Source organism: Diorhabda sublineata, chromosome 5, assembly GCF_026230105.1.
Source record: "Diorhabda sublineata isolate icDioSubl1.1 chromosome 5, icDioSubl1.1, whole genome shotgun sequence".
Classification (NCBI taxonomy): Eukaryota; Metazoa; Arthropoda; class Insecta; order Coleoptera; family Chrysomelidae; genus Diorhabda; species Diorhabda sublineata.
The window spans coordinates 1,964,970-1,988,188 of NC_079478.1; positions in this window are offsets into that span (position 1 = coordinate 1,964,970).

Below are 23,219 nucleotides of genomic sequence, written 5' to 3' on the forward strand. Positions count from 1 at the left end.
AAGAAACAATACCAAATGATTAGGAGATCATGTAGGATTAAATGTAACACGCACTGAATGAACGAATTGTAAAAATTGTTTGCAATAAATCATATTTAAGCCCTAGAAGTATCAGAGGATAGAGAAAAAGATGGATTGACATCATGGATCTGACAGCCTTGCCTAAATTGGAGAAGAAAGAAAGTACAATTCAAAGGAGATTCCAAATACCAATGTTTAGCTACGTTTTAGCAAAATGATTGGGGTTCAAGAACAAATCTTTTGCAATTCTATTGAATCCAGCGTAGCTCGTGGAAATTCCAAAATGTTATTTTCCTTCTCTGTTGTTATATCACTTCTAGATATCACGTTTTTCTGATATACACCTTAAGTATACTGAATACTTTGTAGAAAACAGAGAATAGACTCTGATTTACAAGTAATCATATTCAAATTGTGATAAGTCTAGAATTTTGAGTATCTTGACATTCATTCGAAATGGGGCTAGTTAATCTCTGACTAAATATCTTATGAAAAACAAGCCTTGGTTTTCTCTACGGAAAAAATAGAACAAATACTACTGTTGTTAATTTACATCAATATTCCTAATGGATTCTTTTCAAAAAGGTTTGGTTATGAATAAAACAGAGCTTTATACGAAATTACAGAGTTATAGCGAGTTTGTAACTAAATAAATTGGGCAGTTGAAATGAATAATAATATCTATAAGAAGGCTAAGTTTTAGAGCTATTCAAATTACAATCTATTATTTGGTTTTAATTATTTTGCATATATTTTTCTCCAAGTTGTACTTGGACTATTCAATTGCAGTCTAAGATGAGTTAAATGTCTCGATTTCAATTATTCGATTTTGTCGATTTGTTAACCAAAGGAAGAACTTTAAAATCTTGTTCTTCATGCTGTCTTTTTTATATTTTAGTCTGTTCTTCGCGCAAAATCTAGTCCACATATCACCATTTCTGTTTATTACATTTTCATTGGGAACTAGTTGAAATCGGCTCAACAAACTATCTTATAACAACTTCTCAGTACCTAGGCGAAAATTCTAATCAACTCAACAATGATTCCGAAGGAATTGATCCACTTCCGACGAGCTGTCCATATTTAAATAGCCCGTAGAGAAATTCCAATTACCTACATTGAACATAGAAAGCCCGATCAGAGACTTAAATACGATCTTACAGAACAGTACCACAAGTGAGAAATTTAAGGATTTTGTCAAGGATATAAACACAAGCACAACTATACCCTAAATACACCCTGACACAACTTCTACTAACCATAATATGAACTCACCCTTCTACCTTCACAATTCTGGACGAAAAATAAGCTTCTAAAAGTCATGCTTCAAAATTACACATGGTTACCATCAGAGATGATGGTTAAATAGGAAATCTAAAAGAAACACCGGAACTAAGCAGGCACATTTTTGAAGAAGAGTATGTGAATGCTGTGGAGGTGGATAACCAATTTGTTCAACATAGTTCAAATAGCAAACATGTTAATGTGAGAAACAATCAAACTCAACATATATATGAGTATACACGATGTGACAAACAGCTATGGTCTGAAGAAAGACGTAAAATCGTGATTTAAATAGAGATTTATGGACTTCAAAATCAAAGGATGAAAACAACCGAAATTTGGTTTGATGGTAGTACATGAGAAATAATAAACTAGGCAACTTTTTATTTTTATAGCGATTGAAATGGATTACTTGATAGGCAGTTACTATAACGATACGGAAGATACAAAGATAAAAACCAAATAACACTTAAATAAAGTTTAATTTATGTATTTATAAGTAATAAAATATAAAAAACATAATTCTGTCTAAAGTGACATTTTTCAATTACAAGAGAATTCGAGAGTCATCTTATGGTTTATTTTATATCTATAAATAATATCCTAAAAACAAATGCCGCCGGTGAAACAGTCTGTTGAAGGTGGAGCACCCAGCGGTAGTCGGTCGTCAAGCATAACGACAGACTCTTTTCAAACCATTTAATTTTCATAACCAATATTTTCGGTATCCTCTGTATATTTGAAAGGAATCGTCGACTTTAGGGCGCCCGCCGATTATGAAGAGATTTTTGTTTTTTAGAGGCGTTACCTTTTAAACGGGGCCCGTCAGTTAAGTAAATAAAATTATACGGGCTTTTCATATACCGAAGGCTCATCTGCCACTAATTCAATGGCGTATCGATAAAACTCCTGGAAGGTTTGGAGGTAGAAACTACTTCCATCCTTTCTTGGCATAATTCATTCGAAATCTTCGAAATTCAATGAAAGGACTCAACATTTTTAATCTTTTCAATGATTTTACTTTTTTTATAATTGTGCTAAAGCGAGCCGTCGTTTTTAATAAAGATATTCTCATATCTTTATTAAGTGAATTTCATCATCATCATCATCATCATCATCATCAAGCTTTTCAATCCCATGTGGATTATGGCTACCGCTTTGGGCGCTTTAAACCCTTTTCATAGTTTATCGTTTGTTTTGGTTGCTTTTGTTATTATTTTTCATTCCTCTCGGTTCCGGAATTTTGCTCTCTAGTTTTCTATATTGAGTGCTCTAATGTCCTCCTCTATATCGTTTCTCCAAGTTTTTCTCGGCCTGCCTGACCCGAAAGTGAATTTACATCGTCTAAAATAAAAACTATCGTAATGCATTATTACGAATTGAGAAAAAACAACAACAAAAAATGAACTTTTAACTTTCTGAAATTCTATTTAAAAAATTAATATCGTAAAAAAATTCAGCTTGATTCTAATAACCCTTGATTAAACACTCCACTGTCGCTTATAAAAGCTACTCCATTAAGAAATTCGTGGATCTGATTTTTTTTTAATTAGTAACCTAGTGGGTGGCAACACTGCTCTCAATAGCTTTCATAATTGTTTTTAAATCTAGTTCTTTCTCCTATTAGTCTGATTTAGCAGCTTCTTTTATTTGATCAAGACAGGTGCTTTCCCAAACCCTAATTCAAGACTAAATCACTATGTTCATTTTTTTATCGTATTTTTATACAAACTACTGAAAATACCTTTGCATAACCTTTTATCAAAAAACTTTTTTATTATGTTTCTATAAGGGTCTTGTAAGCTAATAATCCTAGAATAAAATTTTACTATCCTTATTTTGATATTTGGAAAAATTTATAAAAGTTGTTGGAGATGTGTTGTTTCTCAAATGATAAATTTCAATAAATTTATCAGGCATGAAATAAAAAGTGGAACAATTCAAATTCCGAGGGTTAATACTTGAATTTTGAGGTGGAAAACTGGAAACCAATATTCATAATTACATATGGATTGTTTTTCAAAATATTTTTCATTGGCATGCGTTTGAACTAAAACCGATTTCAAGCGAATCACCTGGTCATTATTTGTAATTACCAATAATAAACAACTACATTCAACAGCTTTTGGTTATTGTTGGTCATCATATCATAAATTAGCCCTGCAACATCACTAGTTTGGACCATATTCGACAGTAGAGTTAAACTTATGGTGGTTATTGCAGAAGTGAGGTTAAGTTCAATATTTACAAACGTTCTATTGAAAAAATAAAACCATTATTTTCTGTAATTTTAAATCTGTAATAAATAACGGTTCTTACTAAATAACATGACAAAATACTAGTATGAGCATAACTATGATGATTTATTATGAAGGTTTTAAAAGTATCATCACTTGTAGATACTTAATCTCATTATTTTGAAATTATACTCAATTCAAAACACGATCTTGGCAGAACACTTGCAAACAATTATAAAATATCTAATTGAAAATAAGCTTCTATAAGATACTACACACACAGAACGTTAATAAAAGTTATATACCCTAGTGAATTCAAGCGGAAGTTGGTTATTATTATTTTACTTCCAAAGTACTAAAACCAAGGGCAAGATTTACTATAACCGCGGTCATTCCTTGGCATTGGTTTAAGCAATTTTTTCGATTGAGATACCGCCAAAACATAACCACTTCTTCAGGTGTGTTGACCTCGCAATTTATTTTTGATCTGCAGAAATAAGAAGGACTTATTGGGTGCCACACAAGAACAGTACGACATATGACCCATCAATACGATAATTTGACTATTCATAAACGCTTTTATTTGAAATGATGTGTGATTGCTCGCATTGTCGTGGTGGAGAACAATTCATCTTCTGCAATTGGTCGTCACCCTGATTCGTTCGAACACTTCGGACTAACAAATGTCGTGGTACCATTCATAATTGACCGTTCTACGTTGCTTAAATGGAACGATAGCGACATCTCCAAGCGCTTTGTGCACGATTAACTTCGTGACAAACTTGTAATATCAGTGGTACAGCAGTGGATTTTGGACGACCTTCACGAAATTCATTCTGTAGAGAAGTGCGACTACGATTGAATTTGGAAGACCAGCGAAACGCGGTGGCTCGAGATGGTGCTTCATCACCATAAGTCGAAGCGATTTAATCGTCACATCGTTGTTGGTTTAATCTACGTCGAAAGTTAGATACTTTTCTTCAACAATTTTTACAGATATATAAGCTTCGACTTTCTTCAGGTCATTTATTTTGTTGATGTTAATAGTTACACATTCTTGCTGGTGTTATTTTTGGGAGCTCAGCTCTTGTAGACCAGTTCCCGATAAAAAAATTATGAATTGAGTCCATTGAACAAGATAAATGAGTCAAATAAAACAATAGCTGAAATTAATAAGTTTTTATTTAGTTGGGAGTGAAAACTAAATGGTTATTTCGTTGCTGACATTTCCTTTTTACGAATAACAGATTTATCAATTCAGTTACTTTTATAGATTCCCATTCATAAAGTAGCTAAAAACGTTCTAGAACCTTTATATTTCTTTGGCTCGGAAATAAATAATTCTCCCAAATACCAAATATGTTCGAAGAGCTTTTATAATATAATTTTTTACGAATAAATCTCAACCCCAACGTCATAATAAAAATACTAGTTGTCCTAATGAGAATAATTAACTGATATATTGTTATGAGAAAGCTATACAATACGGTATAAATCTATGTCCTACGCAACGTACTAGAAAGAGCATTGTTCCACAATTTTTTACGTCTTGGCTAAAGTTTGGTACATCTTTAAACAAGACAATGTGTTATGTATAGAATTTCCTTAGTTGAAGTTCCCAGTAGATCCCAGGAACTATTAGAAATGTCTATACATTCTGATGTCAGTCAAACTCGAAAGGAAAAAACGAAAAGCTCATGTTGTAGGTACTCAATCTGCTATAAATAATACTTGAGTGTTAATTTATCATTATAAGTACAATCTGACGTTACTCGTAAATATTTTAATATAGAAAGGTTATCTGACTTAACAAAGAAACTAGATATTTTGTTATAACCATTTTTAATCCTTCGAAATAATAATTGGCGTCTTTTTCTTGAAAAAAGGGACATTTACGTGTACAAAATCGTCCTCGACAAACGAGTCAAAATCTGGTTAATTAATGGAAGCTTCTTTTTCTTAAAATTTCTCCATTCACCTCATCAAACATTGATCCGTAACGCTCCCTTCTTGATAAAACTTTTTGCTTTTTTTGGAACAAGTTTGCCCTTAATAATCCACTGTCCTGATTATTGTTTTATTTCAAGAGTGTACTGATGGGTCCCAGTTCCATCTACAGTTACGAATCGATGCTAAGACTGAAAAAAGAAAAATATACAAAGTAATGGATTTCCATAGTAAAATGGATATACTTGAGCAGAAAGATGAGATATACTATGAAATATTGAAAAATTCATTGACTTCAAATGAAGTTTTAGTCTCTATTATTAATGGAGAGGAAAATATTAGTAAGTACCATCAGATAAAATTAATGGTGGAGAATCCGTTGAATCTCAGAATCGTAACAGTTTTGTAGATATCACATCTATATAAATTAAAAGGCTAGAAGTTCGGAATCAATTTTGTAAAAATGATGATGGTGCATAACCAGATGATAACGATAGATTTCAATACATGAAACAAGCAACTTCGCGGAACAATAAAGCTAAACACTTAAGAGAATGTTATCCTTCCACAAAAAATACCCAAAAGTACTACTAAGTTATGGAAACACGATTTAGAGATACAAGTACGCTTGTAAAAGTTAACGTTGGAGTACTAAATTCATATTTCATATATTTTATGATAAACTGTTGAAACAGTTGCAGGAGAATTCAATATGATCACATCGAAACAAAAGACACAATCCTTGACAATAGCGAGAGAACCAAGAAGATGCAAACTGGCAATTTATAATAAAAGTATACAACAGGTTATGTCTTTTAAATATTTAGGGGTTAACATCACGAGCAATAGGAACTTGAAACAAGAAGTCAAAACGCAAACAACAGCAGCATCTAGGATATCAGGATTCCTTCGAACCGTGATATGGAGGAATAAATTTTCAAGTATCGAAAGCAAAACACGGATATATAAAACTTGTGTCAGACCAGTAATGACATACGCCATAGAAACGAGGGCGGAGACTGCAACTACTAAACGGATTCTTAGAACAACCGAGATGAAGACATTACGCTCAATCACAGAGAAAACACTCAGAGACAGAATGAGGAGCAATGAAATCAGAAGAATGTGTGACGTTCCGGATATAGTGAGATGGGCCAGAACTAGAAGAAGAGCATGGAGAGATCATGTCAATAGAATGGACCACGATCGACTGGCGAAAATCGCAAAGGAAGAGAGACCCAATACAAGTAGACCGCCTGGAAGACCACCAAAGCGCTGGTATGAGAGCTGGTCCTCGCAGTCACAACTTAGGCTGCCTCTTTGAAAACACAAGACACAGTCTTAAAATAAGAAGAAGAAGAAGAAGATAAACTAAATTCACAGATACGAGCTATAGAAATTTTAGACATGGTATTTACTGGATTTGATATATAAAATAAATTACAACGTAAAAATTGACATATCAACGGAAAAATTGAGTCGGAATACGTTTGAATACTTATTGTTTCCGAACTTCTGATCAGCATTGAATAATCGCGGCATAAAACTTTTTCATATGTAACTTTCATGGAAAATATAACAAGAACAAGGTTTTTATTAACCAGAACTGCAAAATTTTCAATAATTCTACAAAAAACTTTGATAACGTCATTAGATAATTCTCTCTAATTCTCTCTGAACATATTTGAATCAACCTAGAGTTTCCGGTCATCAAATCGCGCTTTCCAATAAATTTTATATCTCCTTTCGTTTTCCGTCAAGCTATCCAAACGTAGACCAAACCAGTAATTAACAAATGTGTTTGACCATCGGCAAAGTCAGCAACGAATAGAAAATTTCGGGTGAGATGGAAAGAACAAAAGATATTTTTACGGTTAGCTTTTCTGTAGAACAGACAAATTCAGTCTTTCATGTCCACGACAAACCGATAACTGGGAGCGTATCAAGATAGGGAAGCCAATGACAGACTAACATCCCGGATTTTCTTTTGTGCAACGCTCAAAGACTCCTCTTTTATTTTCTGTTGTATTTTAAGTATTACAGGGCGGTTTCGAAACGTCGACTCATAAATTAGATTATCTACACCCAAAAGAAACATGCTTTGAATGTGAATAAAATGAACTGAAATTCCACTATATATATGCAATCATTTCATAGAATAAATAAAATCGTTGGAGTAAACTCAATTGAAAATAGCTCTTTGAATTATTAAACGAAAGTATGTTCATTAATAAATATGATCGTAATTTAGTCGAGTTTGATTGCGAGTCGAGACATCGTTTTACCTCGCGGAACAGTCTCGTCTCGAGTTTCGTCTGGCATTAAAAGTTTTGTTTGAAATCAGGCAGGTATCTCGCAAAACTTTCGTGAATTTTTTGCTTCCTTAATAAAATCCACAAAAATATCATTATTTGATGAACAGGAACATAGTAATGAATGAATTACTCACAAACATACAGAACTGAGGTGCTTGGGTGATTTCATAAAAAGGGACATAGGTACTGATGTTGCTTAGAAACTTCCTCGCCATCAACACCTAATATAGACCAAAATCTGGGTTTAAAAAGTCATAATCTTGTTTTGAACTATTCACCTTCAACTTCATAGAGTTTAGTAATCCAAAACAACCCTTTACAGCGGCGCATCATCATCAATTACTTATTTATTATTATGAACTCTAACCCCATTAAGTTATCGTTACTATAAATTGTTTGTGTTTACTATTTCTGTCAATTATTAAATCCTCAGTCTGCTAAATAAATTGAGTTATTCAATTATAGCGTCAAAAATTTCTAATTTCTGTCGAGGAAGCAAAATTAAGACCACGGTATGAATCCAATTTGTTTGTTGATAGTGTTTTAGAATTTTATTTTGGACTGTCTGAAAGCACATAATAAATTGTTGGCTTTGGTCGGCTTTAAGGACCCGTTCAATAATTTTACTTTGTACTTTGTTAATTAAAGGATTTATTAATACAATGACCATTGGCAGCGCAGCATTTTTTTTTCTCTTAGAGTTAATATTCAAAATTTTGGAATTAATTACAAAGAAACTTGTAAATCTCTTCAAAATGATTTTCTACGTACTTTCTTATTCCAATGTCTTGATTAAACATTGTGTAACTTTTATTGTAATTAATTAATAATTACTGTGTTTATCTGGGGTACTTCGAGACTTTTTCCAGACTCTCGTGCGAGATTTGAGAAGAGACTTTGTCTCACAACGAAAACTTGAAGGCCAGACTTGACTAAATAAAAATCTCGTAAATGAGAATATTGAAATTAGAGGATATTTCTATTCTTTTATTTTTTCTTCTAAACAAAAATCAACATTTCTTTAAACTGTCTCCTATGAAAGGTGACAAATCCTCACTTAATTTAAGCTTTGATTTAATATTTATTTAAGATGTTGTCGAATAGATATTGTCAACAAAGTTCTGATTGTTGTTATGTGTATGGACTCTTTATATTTTTACAAAAGACCCATCGTAAATCCTCTTAAAACTGTGTATATCTATTATTTTGGATTTTGGATAATTTTGGTCAATTTATAATAAAAAGTGAAATTGAAGTTAAATCTATTTGTCTGGATTTGTCTATAAACAAATCCAGAGAATGTCTTTTTAAATTAGTTTGTTATAATTTTTTCTATTCTATTCTATTACTAAAAAACGCAAGGATTGAAACTTTCATCTAAAATACAAAAACTGACTTAATTCGATTAAGAATTGAGTTTATGATAAATAAATTGAATGAAATTTGAATGTGAATAGAAATTAACTTAATAAACTAAATACCATGGTGCTAACTAACCATCTCAAAATTCTTTTGAATGAAATTCAAACAATCTACTTCCTTTCATCCCAAACAACATCTCCAATCACTGTGTACATCTTAAATAGGTACTACAAAAGACTTTTTATTAAGATTGAGTACCTTTACAATATTTTTATCCCATAACAAACAGAAAACAAGAAGTGCGTGGGTATGGGCAATAGTTCGTCCACTTTAGATGAAAGACTCTTCTTGTATACACCCATGTTAGTCCTCAGAACTGATAAAAATCTTTTTTTTTTAATTCAATCTAAGTAAATTGGATTGTGTATATGTATACGGCAACGTAGAAAACTACAATTTTAGAATTTGGGCAAAGCCCATAACTCTCTTAAAAATTATATTTTTGTTTGACACAAAATATTTCGATACGTTTGTAAAACTAAAATATAAAAATTTATCACAGCCTTCTTAATATTGCTTTTACTTAAATGGCTCTAACATAATTTGTAAATTCTCTTATATATTACTGATGTTAGAGCCAAATATCCCCAAACCGTAGAAGCTCTAATACAATTATGCAGATATGTAAATTGCAATGTACATGCATGTTTAATAGACTATGAGAAGGCATTCGATTGAATGAAGCATCGATAAATGATACAGATACTTAAAGAAACTGATATCAATACTAAAGATCTGATAATAATTGGGAAACTCTACTGGAACCAATTTGCAAACTTTAGTATCGAAAAAGCCAATTTGTGGCTCGATATGAGAAAAAAAATGTATACTGCTAAATGGATACAAGCTGAACATCACGTGCAGATAAAACCATACATTTGCTGACAATATAGAAGATTTAAAAGTCTGATTAGTATTATGTATTAACAGTCAGCGATAAAACTGAATATCAATGGCAAAAAAGACAAAACTTATGATTATAACTAAAAATAACATTACAGGAAGCCATTTCTATTTCATTCAAGTTTCAATATAAATACGAGGGCTTTAAAATTGGATATGGCTTCGTTGTTTTTCAAAATATTCTCCATTAGAACCAATTGCTTCCATTCCGATTGCGGAAATATTAATTTTTGATCTGCGGTAATAAGAAGAAATCATTGGTTGCCAAACAAGGACTGTATGTCAGATGACAGATCAATTCAATGTTTTTACTGTTCAAAAACGTTTTTGTTTGAACTGATGTGTGTGAGTTAGCATTAACTTGGTGGAGACTGATTCGTTTTTTCGAATACCACTAATAAATAAAAGCTGGTCTACAATTTAGAATATACCGCGTTGTTCTGATGGTAGCAATATGTCCAGTTATCTCGAAAAAACAGGCAGTTGCTTCGAAGTCCTTAGTGCGCGAACAACTTTTGTTGGATTTGACTCTGGTACCGCATTTTTTTTTTCACTAATCGACAAGAGCATGTTCACAATATATGTTTTACCTAATGTGTATGCAAAAATTCGAATTTCAATAACGTATTATACAGCGTCTGGTAGTTTACGTGTCGGTATTAACAAAAAATTGATGTCGTTAGTGACGGCGACGTCAATTATATTATGTTTACCGTCTTTTCTTTCGAATGTGCACCCTCTGCTTCTATTTGACTATTTAGATAATATCTTTGTTCAAATAATGTTGTTACCCCCATACCAAATGCCCAATAATAATTAAATTCTAGTCACAAAAATTATTCAGAAACTTTAAAAGCCCAACTAGTGTTCACTATCACCTGAAACCGCATAAAGAAACACTTATAAACACATTTTAAAAAGCTAACAGAATAATAATTAGTAGATAAAACAATTCTTCTATTCAAATTTTAACACATTCAGATGGCTTTTGCCGACAAAGTACCATATTCAGAATATAAAACGTTTGTATATAAGGGATTTGTGTAGCAAGCCGGTAGGTCTTTTTTTTATATTATTTCATTGTTGTCCCTTAATAAATAATTTCTTCCTGGTATGTACGGAAGTGTACAAAATTCTTCATTTATGTAAGATAAGACACGTATTAGTGATTTATTCATATACAAATAACATTAACATTAAAGTAGAATTAAATGTGCGGTGCTTGACCACCAAACATTTTCGTTAGTTTTGGGAAAAATACGATCTAAAACTTTTTTTAACATTTATGTGTGTGGTAGAGGTGCTCACCTGTATATTTGTCTTTACACGACTGTTCACTTTACTTAAACTCCCTACACCACCTTTTTCATAAGTTATTTGATACTATCTAATGTATAAACAAAATATTTTGCAATTTACGATGAGATTAACGCAAGTATTTAATCACCGAGCGTTGCCTGACACGATTCCATTTGATACTCTTCAATTCTAATGGAAGTACGCTTCAACAGGTTATACATACAATCCATACACAAAAGGTTAAAATTATATTAAATTGAATTGACTGTGGGGATATGTCGTCATATCTTAACATATGAATAAAAGTGAGGAAATTACTTTGATTTCTAAGGAAACGAATAACCTGATCACAACGCAAGACCAAAAGTAATTAGTAGAATTGAAAGTGAAGTGCAGACGTTATTAAGCCGCCGATTGAAACTCCACCGATAGTTAACGCATTTCCAACTATTTGTTGGCCAATCAGAGCTTTGTGTTGTGAAAAATTTGCGTAGGCCGCACTGAGAACTCAATTTTAACCAATCAAATCCGAGTGAACAATATTTGCCGGGAAGAATGTCAATCAAAGGTTGAAATATTGTTTTGTTTGAAGTTTCCACATGTAATTTCAATATAATATTGATTACTACTATCTTTTCTAAGTAGCCTGTTAATATAGTTAATTAAGTTCATTAAACGCAAGCCAAAGTAAACAAAAATTGAGGTTAGAAAGTACCTTTCAACTCTCGAGTGACACTTGAAACTGAACTTTAGTTACCGTTTAATCAAACGACAATCAACCACCTCTTCGACCCCTAATTAACATTTATAATACGTAAATTTGGCTTCAACCAACAGATGAATCTCAACATTCGGTCAACCGACTCTAAAAAGTGTAAGAATTGTGGTAAGATGAAAAATAACCCCATCAAAACTACGCGATGGTTGCAAGAAACCAACAAAAAATCACTTGTTAAGAATAATCCATACTAAGCTTATTCATAGCTACTGAATTACTAAACGTCAATACTCAAAAGTGAATTTATACAAGGAATATTCACTACGACGGCTGCTACTGAAGACACGATCTGCGAAAATAAAAAATCATTGGGTACCAAACAAGGAATATACAGCAGATGACCCGATTCAAAAACGTTTTTATTTGAACTGATGTTTAAAAGCTCGCATTGTCGTGGTGGAGAATGAATCGTCTACTGCGCTTGGTTTTTCTAACACGTTTGACAAACAAATGCTGGTGTACCATTCAGAATTGAACGTTGCTCTAATTCCGGAAAATCAAGGGACCATTTTCTCCTAGGTGCTTCGTGCGGAAACAACTTTTGTTAGATTTGGCTCGACTTTAAAGAGTCATACAGTTCGCATGGATCCATGATCTTTTCCTTTTACACTAATCGACACGAGCGCTTGTCAAAGTATGCGGTATGCAACGCGAACGAATCTTTTTGACAGCCAAACGTTCATGCAATATTTAATGTATGCGAGTGGAACTAATGCCCAACTATGCCTCGATTTCACGGTAAATCACATGAGGATCTGGCAAAATCAGTTTACGCACAGCATCGATGTTTTCTGGCTCAACAGTAGTTTTTGGACGACCTTCACGGTCGAAAGTCGAAGCAAGTTTATCGGCACACACAAATAGCATTCGTATGACACTTATTGAGTACGTTAACGATTAAACATGTCAAACTTTATGATTACAATGTCAAATTTAACATATTCGCGATTTGAGCTTATTATTATGTGAGTTAAAAGAAGTTCAGTAAGTTCAAAATAGTTGAAATATTAAAGCTTGTATATAAACGTAAAATGATTGACATGGGTGGGGCTGAAAACGTAAAAATCGTTAATTCAATGTTCTCAAAATTATTTTCTTACCTAAGTACTGATTATCTATGTTTCTCATAACAATACCCCTTGAAAATCTCTAAAAACCTTCACGTGAAAACCCCGAGGAAAGACAATAATTATATAAATTCTTATCGAATTCCAATATCAACAAAAATTCAAGACAACCTTTTAACGCGACAAACTTTTTCTTTACAACTCAAATCATCTGTAAAAATAAGAAAAAAAACCTTCTTTAATGTATCCTGAAGTATAAAAACGGTCAAAACATCTCACAAAAGGAGATACAATTGCGAAACTAGAGCTTATAATTTCGTTCCTGTTATTGTGAAGATAAATTTGTCGTTTTGTACCTGAAATGATACGTATCTCATGCAATGGAAAAAATAAAAAGGTTCAAGATGAATATAAAAATAGTCATTCAATGCTGTGTATTGTATCTCCGGAGTCTTGAAGAACAACAAGATCTTTTGTTAGAAAATTTGAAATAGTAATATACATTATCAGGTAATAGAAGAAATATTCCATTAACTGCAATATTTATATTATATTCCGAGTTTTCTATTATTCAATTTATAATGAATCATCTGGTACAAACAAATATTTCACGTCATTTCATAATTTGTTTAAATGTTGATTAAACAATCGCTCGTACTATATAGATACTTTCCGCACAAATTCAAAGAATGCACCAAGTGTTTATTAAATAATATTAGCTGAACAAATATTATTTGAGGAATGCCTTCTTGTTGGCTGAATGCATGACGGCTTCGAAAGCCCAAGGCTTTCTTAAGACGGCCGGATGGAAAGAGAAATTAAAAGAAATATGTATTGACCGTTTTATATCTGAATAAACCCGTCAAGGGGCAATTTCTTAAATAACTATATTCCTTCTCCTTCAATTGGTTCTCTCGATTCGGATAAATCATAATTTGAATCAGGAGTTGATTCCATTTTGCAAATTAAATTTCTTCAACTCTAACATGTTCAAAATAGAAATAAAAAATAGTTTTCATATAAATTGTACCACAAGGCATATAGGAATAATAAGTATTTGTATGTATACACGAGGTTGTCTGAAAGACCTTATCAATTAAAGTTGTCTGAAATTTCAACCCTTTTCGACGCTTAGATTCTGTTTCACAATCGTATAAGTGAGATTTTTCTGAAAATGGAAGAAATTGAGTATCCAGTTGTCAAATGAAAGAGGAGTTATAATTATAATATAATGTACGGAGACTGCACCATCATTTACGACCGTGAAATTTTGGGCAGCTGAATTCAATCGTGACCATATCAGTTTACCAAATGGTACAGAGATAGAAGAGACCATCGGCATACAAAATGAACGCTACAAGTGCATTGGAATGAACATTTTACGGACCTTATTGGCATGGTTTATATAATATGTAAATAGACAAGACACTGGATTGCGAAAGATGAATCTGCTCAGGATAAAGCAAAGTCAGTTTTATCAGCCGGAAAAGATGTAGCAATGTTGGCCAAGCGATTGTGTACATCTTTAAAAAGGTAAAACAATAAGATGAGATGATCGCACATCATATTTTTATGATATAAAGGAAGAAAGTGTGAAAAACTGATCTTAGTTGAAGAAAAAAGTGATTTTTCATAAGAACATACTTCTAAGATCGCGATGATTAAAATTCACGAGTAAAGTTCAGCTCCACAGGTCTCTTAGATACTTAGATTCAATCGTCTTGGTACTTCTTTCCACTTAATTATTCCTATTTTATCTATATTAAACTTGACTCCTTGTAGCTATTTCTTTTTCCACGTTTTCTTTCCTCCAGTACCATTCTCACAATCATCTACTGTTGCATTATGTATCCTAATCCTCTCGATTTTAGTGCTCAAACTAATAGTATCATTTTCATCTTCTTGTATTTCATTGATTGTCTGTCTTACATCATTATGAATTGTTGATTACTTATATAGGTACTATTTAAATACTAGCAGATCGAATATTATATCATTTGTTGTAATCAGTCTAAAAATAAAATCCGATCGCTTTATTCTGTGATTTGTAGCCCAAAAATTTATTATTGACTTGGTGATTATATATCTAGTTGTTTCACGCATGATTGCGTTTGTTGGGGTTTCTGAAATTATGTCTATTTCTTGGTTTAATGAACTATCCATTAATTTTTAGACTTTTGAACCCCTTTTTCTGTCCTTGTTACAGGTTGTCACATTTTTATAATCCTCTGTTTCACTGCGAATCGCTTCCTTATCAACCGTATTCACTTTTTCCTGTTTCCTAACCTCACAATTTAATTTGATGTAGAAATTCTGTAACTATTATCGGAAAGAATTAAAAGGCCGAAGGCTGAAGCATCGCTAGAAAAAGTGTGTAGCTTTGAAAGGAGAAAAAGAAAAGATGATGTCAAATGAAGATGGATAAAGCTTTTTGTTAGGTAGAAAATTTTTTAGTAAACCTTCGTACATGGTTAATATAAAGTAAAGAAAAATGGCAAAAGGCTCTGTAAGCTTTAAATTGCAAATATCAAAATTACCAGTGACCGAGCAGTACTTACCATTATATAGGTAACTAAAATTTTTAGAGCTGCATAAATTGCCTAGCATTTTAAAGAATATAGGCCCGTTTGAAACCTTTTTTAAATAAAATTACTGTTACTGTACGCATAAAAAACAATATTAGATAATAATAACGTGAGTGCAATATTCCAAAAAGTCATTTTAGCTCATATCAACCAACGCGAAGACTTAACTCCAACAAAAAATATTCTGCAATATAATAGTTTTATATATGCCGTTAGTATGATGTCCAACTATCTTATTCATCAATTTTTCTACTTTATTTAGTCACTTCTTTCTCTATATATGATTTTAACCAGAAAAGGGGGCGCCACTGTAGCAATCTCAATCCATCGCGTTCATTATGATTATGACTTATGGCCTTTGTTAGCTGTAGTCGTGGGAGTGAACCAGACCTAAAAATAGAATAACCTGTCTATCTTACGCAATAATTCTTCTAGTTTAGGGTTTTCCTGAAACTCACCCTCTGTTATTAAAAATATTTAAATAACACAATACAATTAGTTTTTAGGGTGATAAAAAAATCTCATCAATATCTAACAAAGGGGATTCGAGAAACGGTTGAAGTATATGGTTTAATGGAATGTCATATTTGTCAAGATTTTATATCCAATGGAAAACGCTCCAGATATTTAAAGGAATTTTTAATGAAGAAAGCTTAGGGGGTAGAGCTTCTTAAATCAGGAATACTAATGAATAGAACGAAATTTTTTTCTTGATTTATTTTTTAGTGAGATGATTCAATATTTATAAATAGAATTTGTAATTTGTCTATGAATAAAATATTCCAGTACATAAACTTCAACTTTTCAGTGTCCCCAAAAGAGTTAATGATAGATTTTTATCCTAGTCTCTAAGTAATTAAAATTTATTTATTTCTCACGGTATAATATGATCAATACTAATATTAAAACAACAACCTGGTAATACAAATGAAATAAAATCAAAATGGATCAAAAATTTAACTGATACTGTCATAACAAATGAAATGGAAGAAGTTTTATCTTTAGGTCACAATTTTGCACAAAATATTTCTAATGACAAAGAATTACCTGTGACAAATATCTTATGTAATATTGAATGCAACTCCAATCATCTAAATAACGAAATTCAAATTAAAATAAGATCTGATACAAACAAACAAACAAACCAGCAACAACAGAGCTATACCAAACCTCATCAATCAAAAAAGAAATCTCAAAATTTCGTAAGCAGATCCTCGTCTTTTGCGTGTCAGCATCTTCAATCTCTTGTATTCCTTAATGAGATTGCACCCACAGATATCTGACATTTAAGTTCTTGTTTTGTATTAGATGCATAGTCCAGTTTTGACTTTTTTGAAAGAGTGGGAAAAACTTTATGTCGCCCAACGTTTTAGTTAATTTGGTTTATTCTTTCTATGAAATTGAAATTTCATTATGCAAAAGACTGAAAGAAATGTTTCTTTTTAAACAATGTTGAATTGTAATAACTGCAAAGATGAAAATCTTCTATGCCACTGCTATTGTCTTCGTTGTCTATTTCAACTTCAGGTCCAGAACTAGTACTGGTGCTGGACTGATCAAGGTTTGATTGCAGATTGAGATAATAATGGACATTCTCGGAAACTTTCAGGCATTTAGTGAAAAACCCAGCTTCTGGTGTTTGGTTTGAATCATACCTTGATACAGATGCTTTAATGTTAGTTCGGTACCAAGCTTCGTTCGGTTTCGTAGATGTATTGTTTCCCAGGCACTTGTGTAAGGCTGCTCAATCTGTATATAATCTACTTCAGCAGTTATTTTAATTTGATTTTAGAGTTTCGTCCATATAAAAAAAATCTTTTTGCCCTGCTTTTACAATCTTTAAAGGACAAGGCTTTTCTCTTGCTGCTGATATTAATCTATCCCATTCAGACGGTACTTCTGCAGTGTTCTTCCTTTTTTTGCCTCAATTAAACTCCAACTCCATTGGTGGTTTTGGATGTATCAGTGTATATTTTATGGAAGTTTTAAGTAAAAGTTCCGATATATTAAGCAGGCTGGCGTTTTTGCCTTGTTAAAGATATTCAAACTCGGAGTTTTAATCAGCCATGTGGAGGTTTTGAATAATTTATATTTTCTATAAGAAGTAATATTTCAACATATTTATCTTCTTAAAAAGTACCGGTGTGGTCTTTCTAAATTAATTCTTCAAACACAAAGAAGAAATTTCTCAATTCCGAAAGCGGAAGACACTTTTTAACAATTTTGATATGAATATCTAATCAGAATGACATAATACTCTTGTAGGAGATAACGCACCTTGCTCCATATAAAAAGGTAATCAAATTATGGCGTTCTAACAAGATAAAAAAGGACTAATACCATTCTTTTGGTATTATATACTTATCTAGAATTGGACCCAAACTGAAAACTGACCACGGTATTTTTTAAAAGAGCCCAGGTAATATCTGTCTACCTGATATAAAAGATGGTATTCAAAGAGGTGGAAACCATAAGCGGACCTATTTTCGTTATTTGAAATTTAGATTTGAAAATATTTCAGCTTCAAATTACATTCATATGATTCACTGAACCAATTAAGGTATTTTTTTAACAATAAAATGAAATTGTCCACGATAATATTTATGATGAAATGGCCAAAAAACATACTGAGGAGTAGTTCTTCTATTTGTAAGTACTGAAAATTAAAAGCGGCAAAAACGTAAATTACTAATTAGATTCTATTATTTATAAATTTTTAAAAACTAAAAAAGGTAAAAAAGAAAAATCAACTGCTAATTGTAGAATTCGAAATTTTATTTCTCACTCAGATTCTCCAATATCAATTACTTCTACACCGTCCAAGACATCAACTAATTCTTTCTCTCTAAGATATGTTATTCATTTAAAATGTTTCTAATTCTATTGGTTGTAATTCACAATAATAAGTGCAGCCATATCATCTACAGTATATCTGCCTTACTAGTTAGAATTAGAATTAGAAATCCTATTTTCTAAATCAAATTTTTAGTCTTACTAAATGCACTTCCACTACACCAACACTCACAGATACACAGTCTGACGCGCGTTTCGATAACAAAGTTATCGTCTTCAGAGACAGAAGGTAAATTGTAAACTGCTCTGAAGACGATAACTTGGTTATAGAAACGCGAGTCAGACAGTGTACCTGTGAGTGTTGGTGTAGTACTAATGTAAACAGTGTGTTCACTATGAATATTTCCAATGGTTCCTAAAATTCAAAGTTATTCCAGGCATGAATAACAGGTTTTTTTTATTCGGACATTTAGTCAATCGCCTACTACGCTTTGTCTATCAAAATTCAAACCTTCTCATTCAACTTCTTTAATATTTTTTCAAAAAAACCTCCCAAAACTTTCATATGCAGACTACATACTAAGGATACTGGACTGTTAATTAATTTCGTCCCTAATGGAGCCAATGCAAAAAACCAAAGACGTCTACAATTCCTTAAAGAAGTTTTGAAAATATATTTTCTTAAGCAAATCAAAGGTTCTGAAAATTATCATTAGTGTTCAAATGATTCAACATCAATTTAAAAATAGGACAAATCTAAGTATTTCTAACACAAGGTTTGAGTACAAAAAGAAATCACCGCGGTTGGTATTTCACTATATAATTTCACACCTCAAAAAGCCCGTTATTTTTATCACCATTCATATATTACCCCAAGACTTTTGATATCAGTTACCTGAAAAATATTGGGTTATAGAAAATATTTTGACAAGCCACCACAAAATAAATTCTGAAAAGACTAAAGAAGTTCGACCACAAGGCAGCGTCTCTATAGAAGTCACAAACCGATGAAACAGCTGAATATTCTTACAAACGATTGTTATACGAAGAGAGTTAACGTAAATAATGATTCTCAAGGTTGTGGTTAGTAGAAACCAGAATCGGCTTTGAAGGAATTATATGAATTTTGGTTTATTCTATATTTGAAAACAACCAATCACGTTTCTTATAATAATGATTAAATTATTTATAAAAACGATAAAAGTTTTGAAATATTTAGTAATGAATCTGTTAACTACAAAAAATAGAAGAGGACAAAATAAAAATAACGACGTTGAGTGTGTATAAGAATTTCAGTATCTTGGCTGTAAAATACGTGAGGAAATATTCATTGCAAGCACTACCAAAATCGAAATAACTGTCACAAATCAAGGAAATGAGAAATACTATACCTAACAGTAAACCAACACTCACGCCAGTCAGACGGTGAGTGTTCGAGTATACTAGTAGTGAATTACAACTAAACCGAACAACATAGATGTATAACAAGCCAAACAAGTCAAGGAAATTGGTTTTGATAAGCTACTGAGAGCCCAAAACGATTCATCCATCAATTGTAGGAAGATGTTTCTAGCAATAAGAGACTCCAAGTAAGCTAAGACTCAGAAAGCGTCACAATATCCTGAAGATATAAGGATAGAAGATAAGCAGATAAGCTATAGAAAGATATAGGTTATAATGTTGTTGTTTTTTGGTCTCACGCAATGAACAAAATGTGTTATGGTGAAAAAATAGATTGATGATGAATCTGGACACTATGCGGGGTTGGAAAAACTGACACAGAGAGAAAAGAAAGACCCGCAAACATGGATTTTTGAAAAATGGGAATTAATCATCAAAATAAAACTTTGCAGTTTCAAAATACATATAAAGACTATACTCTTGTAAATTAGATTAACAAATCACAAGGTTCTCTCTGTAATCAGTGAAGTATTTGATCCGCTGGGTTAACTATACCAGAAAAGCTTCTAATCCTTTTGGCACTTCCAAATTTCGTGGAAATATGCCAATAAGAAACTTACTATGGGTAAATAGTTCTTCTGATATGGCCGTGGTACCCCACTCGAAATTACCAAAATTCCTATATAAACCTAATCAGGTACTATCACCTATGCAGTTTTCCAGTTTTCTTCCATGCACCAACGACATCCCAGATCATCCGTGATATTAATTTGTATGACTGTGTCATATTACAAAGCCAGTGCCTAAGTGAATTTCGCGCATAGCTGAGCAGTTGCTTGTTTAGAAATGCAGAAGGCTCATCTATGTGTGGCTTTAGCTTATCTCATACTAAATGTTTCGCGAGCCGATTACTGAAACATGTAAAAGTTATACTTTTGTGTGGAGTGTCCTCCGCAGAAACCTATTCCGAGCAAGTCATTCATCATGGTTCCATTATTTAGTATCGCAAACCTAGAGTCCACTGCTTTCTGTCAATGATGTTTTTATTATTAACGGTAGCGGGTGCTGTCCATCTCAATGATTGGAAATTTACCTGCATACTGCATTCGGATGGTCAGTAGGCTCCAGCCTGTAGTTTGTTCAGGCTATATACCGTCCTTATGGATTCGAATCGTATCATTATCACAGTTGGAAAATACAGTTGAGCTTCAACGGCCGCACGCATGAACTAGGTACTAGGTACATACGAGGTAATTTGTATTTTAGTTTTCACAGGGTTACCACATGATGCCTTCGTGCGTGGTAAGAGGTTTAATTATATAAGTTTGTTTGTAGTGGAGGATCTTCGCATATACAATCGAAAACTCTTCTGAATTGAAATAGGCAGGTAGACTTCTTCTTTTTTGTATCCACGTATCCATCCATGCCAGAACCGTTTTGGATCCAGAGTGGTTCCTAGATATTTCACTGCTGTAGAGTACACAAGAGTTTTGTCTCTCAATTTCCTATTGATGGCATGAATGAGGAAATAGATAAATTTTGTTTTTGACGACTTTTAAAAATTATAATGTTATTTAGTTGAGACCGAATTTTTTACTGTGTCAAAAATATAACAAAGAGCATTTTTATGATTATTAAAAATTAATAAAACTTGGAATCCGATCCTGTTTATAAAAACAAGTTGCTATTCATCATTTACCAACAGAAATCTTGACACTGTATTTTTACCTCAAAGGCATCCAGTAACAACGAATAATTCGATATTCGACTTATAACCATTTGTCATCTTTTTGTTCAGGAAATAAATAAATCCTTTGGGGATATCTATAGGACGAGATTTTTGGCTCTTTTTCGGTTTAAGCTCAAACGATTACTTTTTTGTTTTGATTCGTGTCAGCTTTTCAAAGACAACATGAATGATATTTTTGTATTCTCATCTCGTAAATAAAAGATTTTGCATTTATATTTTTACGAAAGAAACTTCATTAACAGACCTGTTGAGGAATTTGGAAACGGCTCGCTTTAAAAATTCTTTGTGAGGTTAAACGTTGTTTCACCTTTACGGGATTCATGAAATATTACTAAGACATTATCAGTTTCGTAATTCGAATTAATAGTATTATTTTCTGTTTTGATTTGAAATAAAAAAATCTAATTAGTTGCTGTTTACTTCTACCATCGTTTGATCTTCTTGGGTCTGAGCTAGAAAGGAAATTCGTATCAAGTTACCGTCTTCTAAAATATTACTAGTCTTTGATCTAACATTTTATTTCCTTCCTTGCCAAGACATATTTTTATCATCGACATCAAGATACTGTATTCGTAAATAAATACCAGTTTGAGATATATCTAATAATACATAGATTAAACTATCAACTGTTTCAAAAATCAAGTGATTCAACTAATTATTCTACTTAATTAAATACCTCCCGCTTTAGAATTATTTATCGGATTGATTGACTTCCGGTTCGGTTCTTTGAACTGAATTTATCAATTACGCTGAACATCGATTGATCCAAACTATAAAAACATTTAAAATTTTATGAAAAAATATCTTTTTCCCGAGTTATCGGCCCATGGAGAAAGCCCAACGTGGTTATAGCTAAAGAAAATGTATCTGTAAGTAATATCGCAAGGTATTGAGTCTGGATTGTAGGGGGGATGTTCTATTATCTTCCACCACAGCAACAACTATAAAATGCGTGATATGAGAGCACACATTATCCTGGGGAAGAATGCTTCTCCGTTTCGAGCAAGTTTCAAGTATGTTTTCAGAATATTAGAGAAAATATGCGGCATTTATGGAACGTTGTGTTTGCAGGAGGTTATTGTCCAGACCTCTCCGGAGGTCCTAGAAAACAATACATATAATCTTGTTGTTCCATTTTAAATAGCGTCCCCTTTCTTCTTCTTTCTCCAATTTTTAGACGACATCTTGCTTTCGAGAGTGTGATTGTCTACCTACGTTAAGTCTTCGGGTTAAAAAACCAACCCCTTCGCCTCATATTGCGTCAGCCAGAAGCGATAAACTTCCAGCCGCATGAATTTTTGTTCAACTGGAACCCATCGCGCCGTTATTTGGCGATATTGGTGTTCGTGTATGATAAACTCCACGTTATTAATACTAATGCCGAGTTCAGATTAAATTGTTCGAACTTTCATCCTAG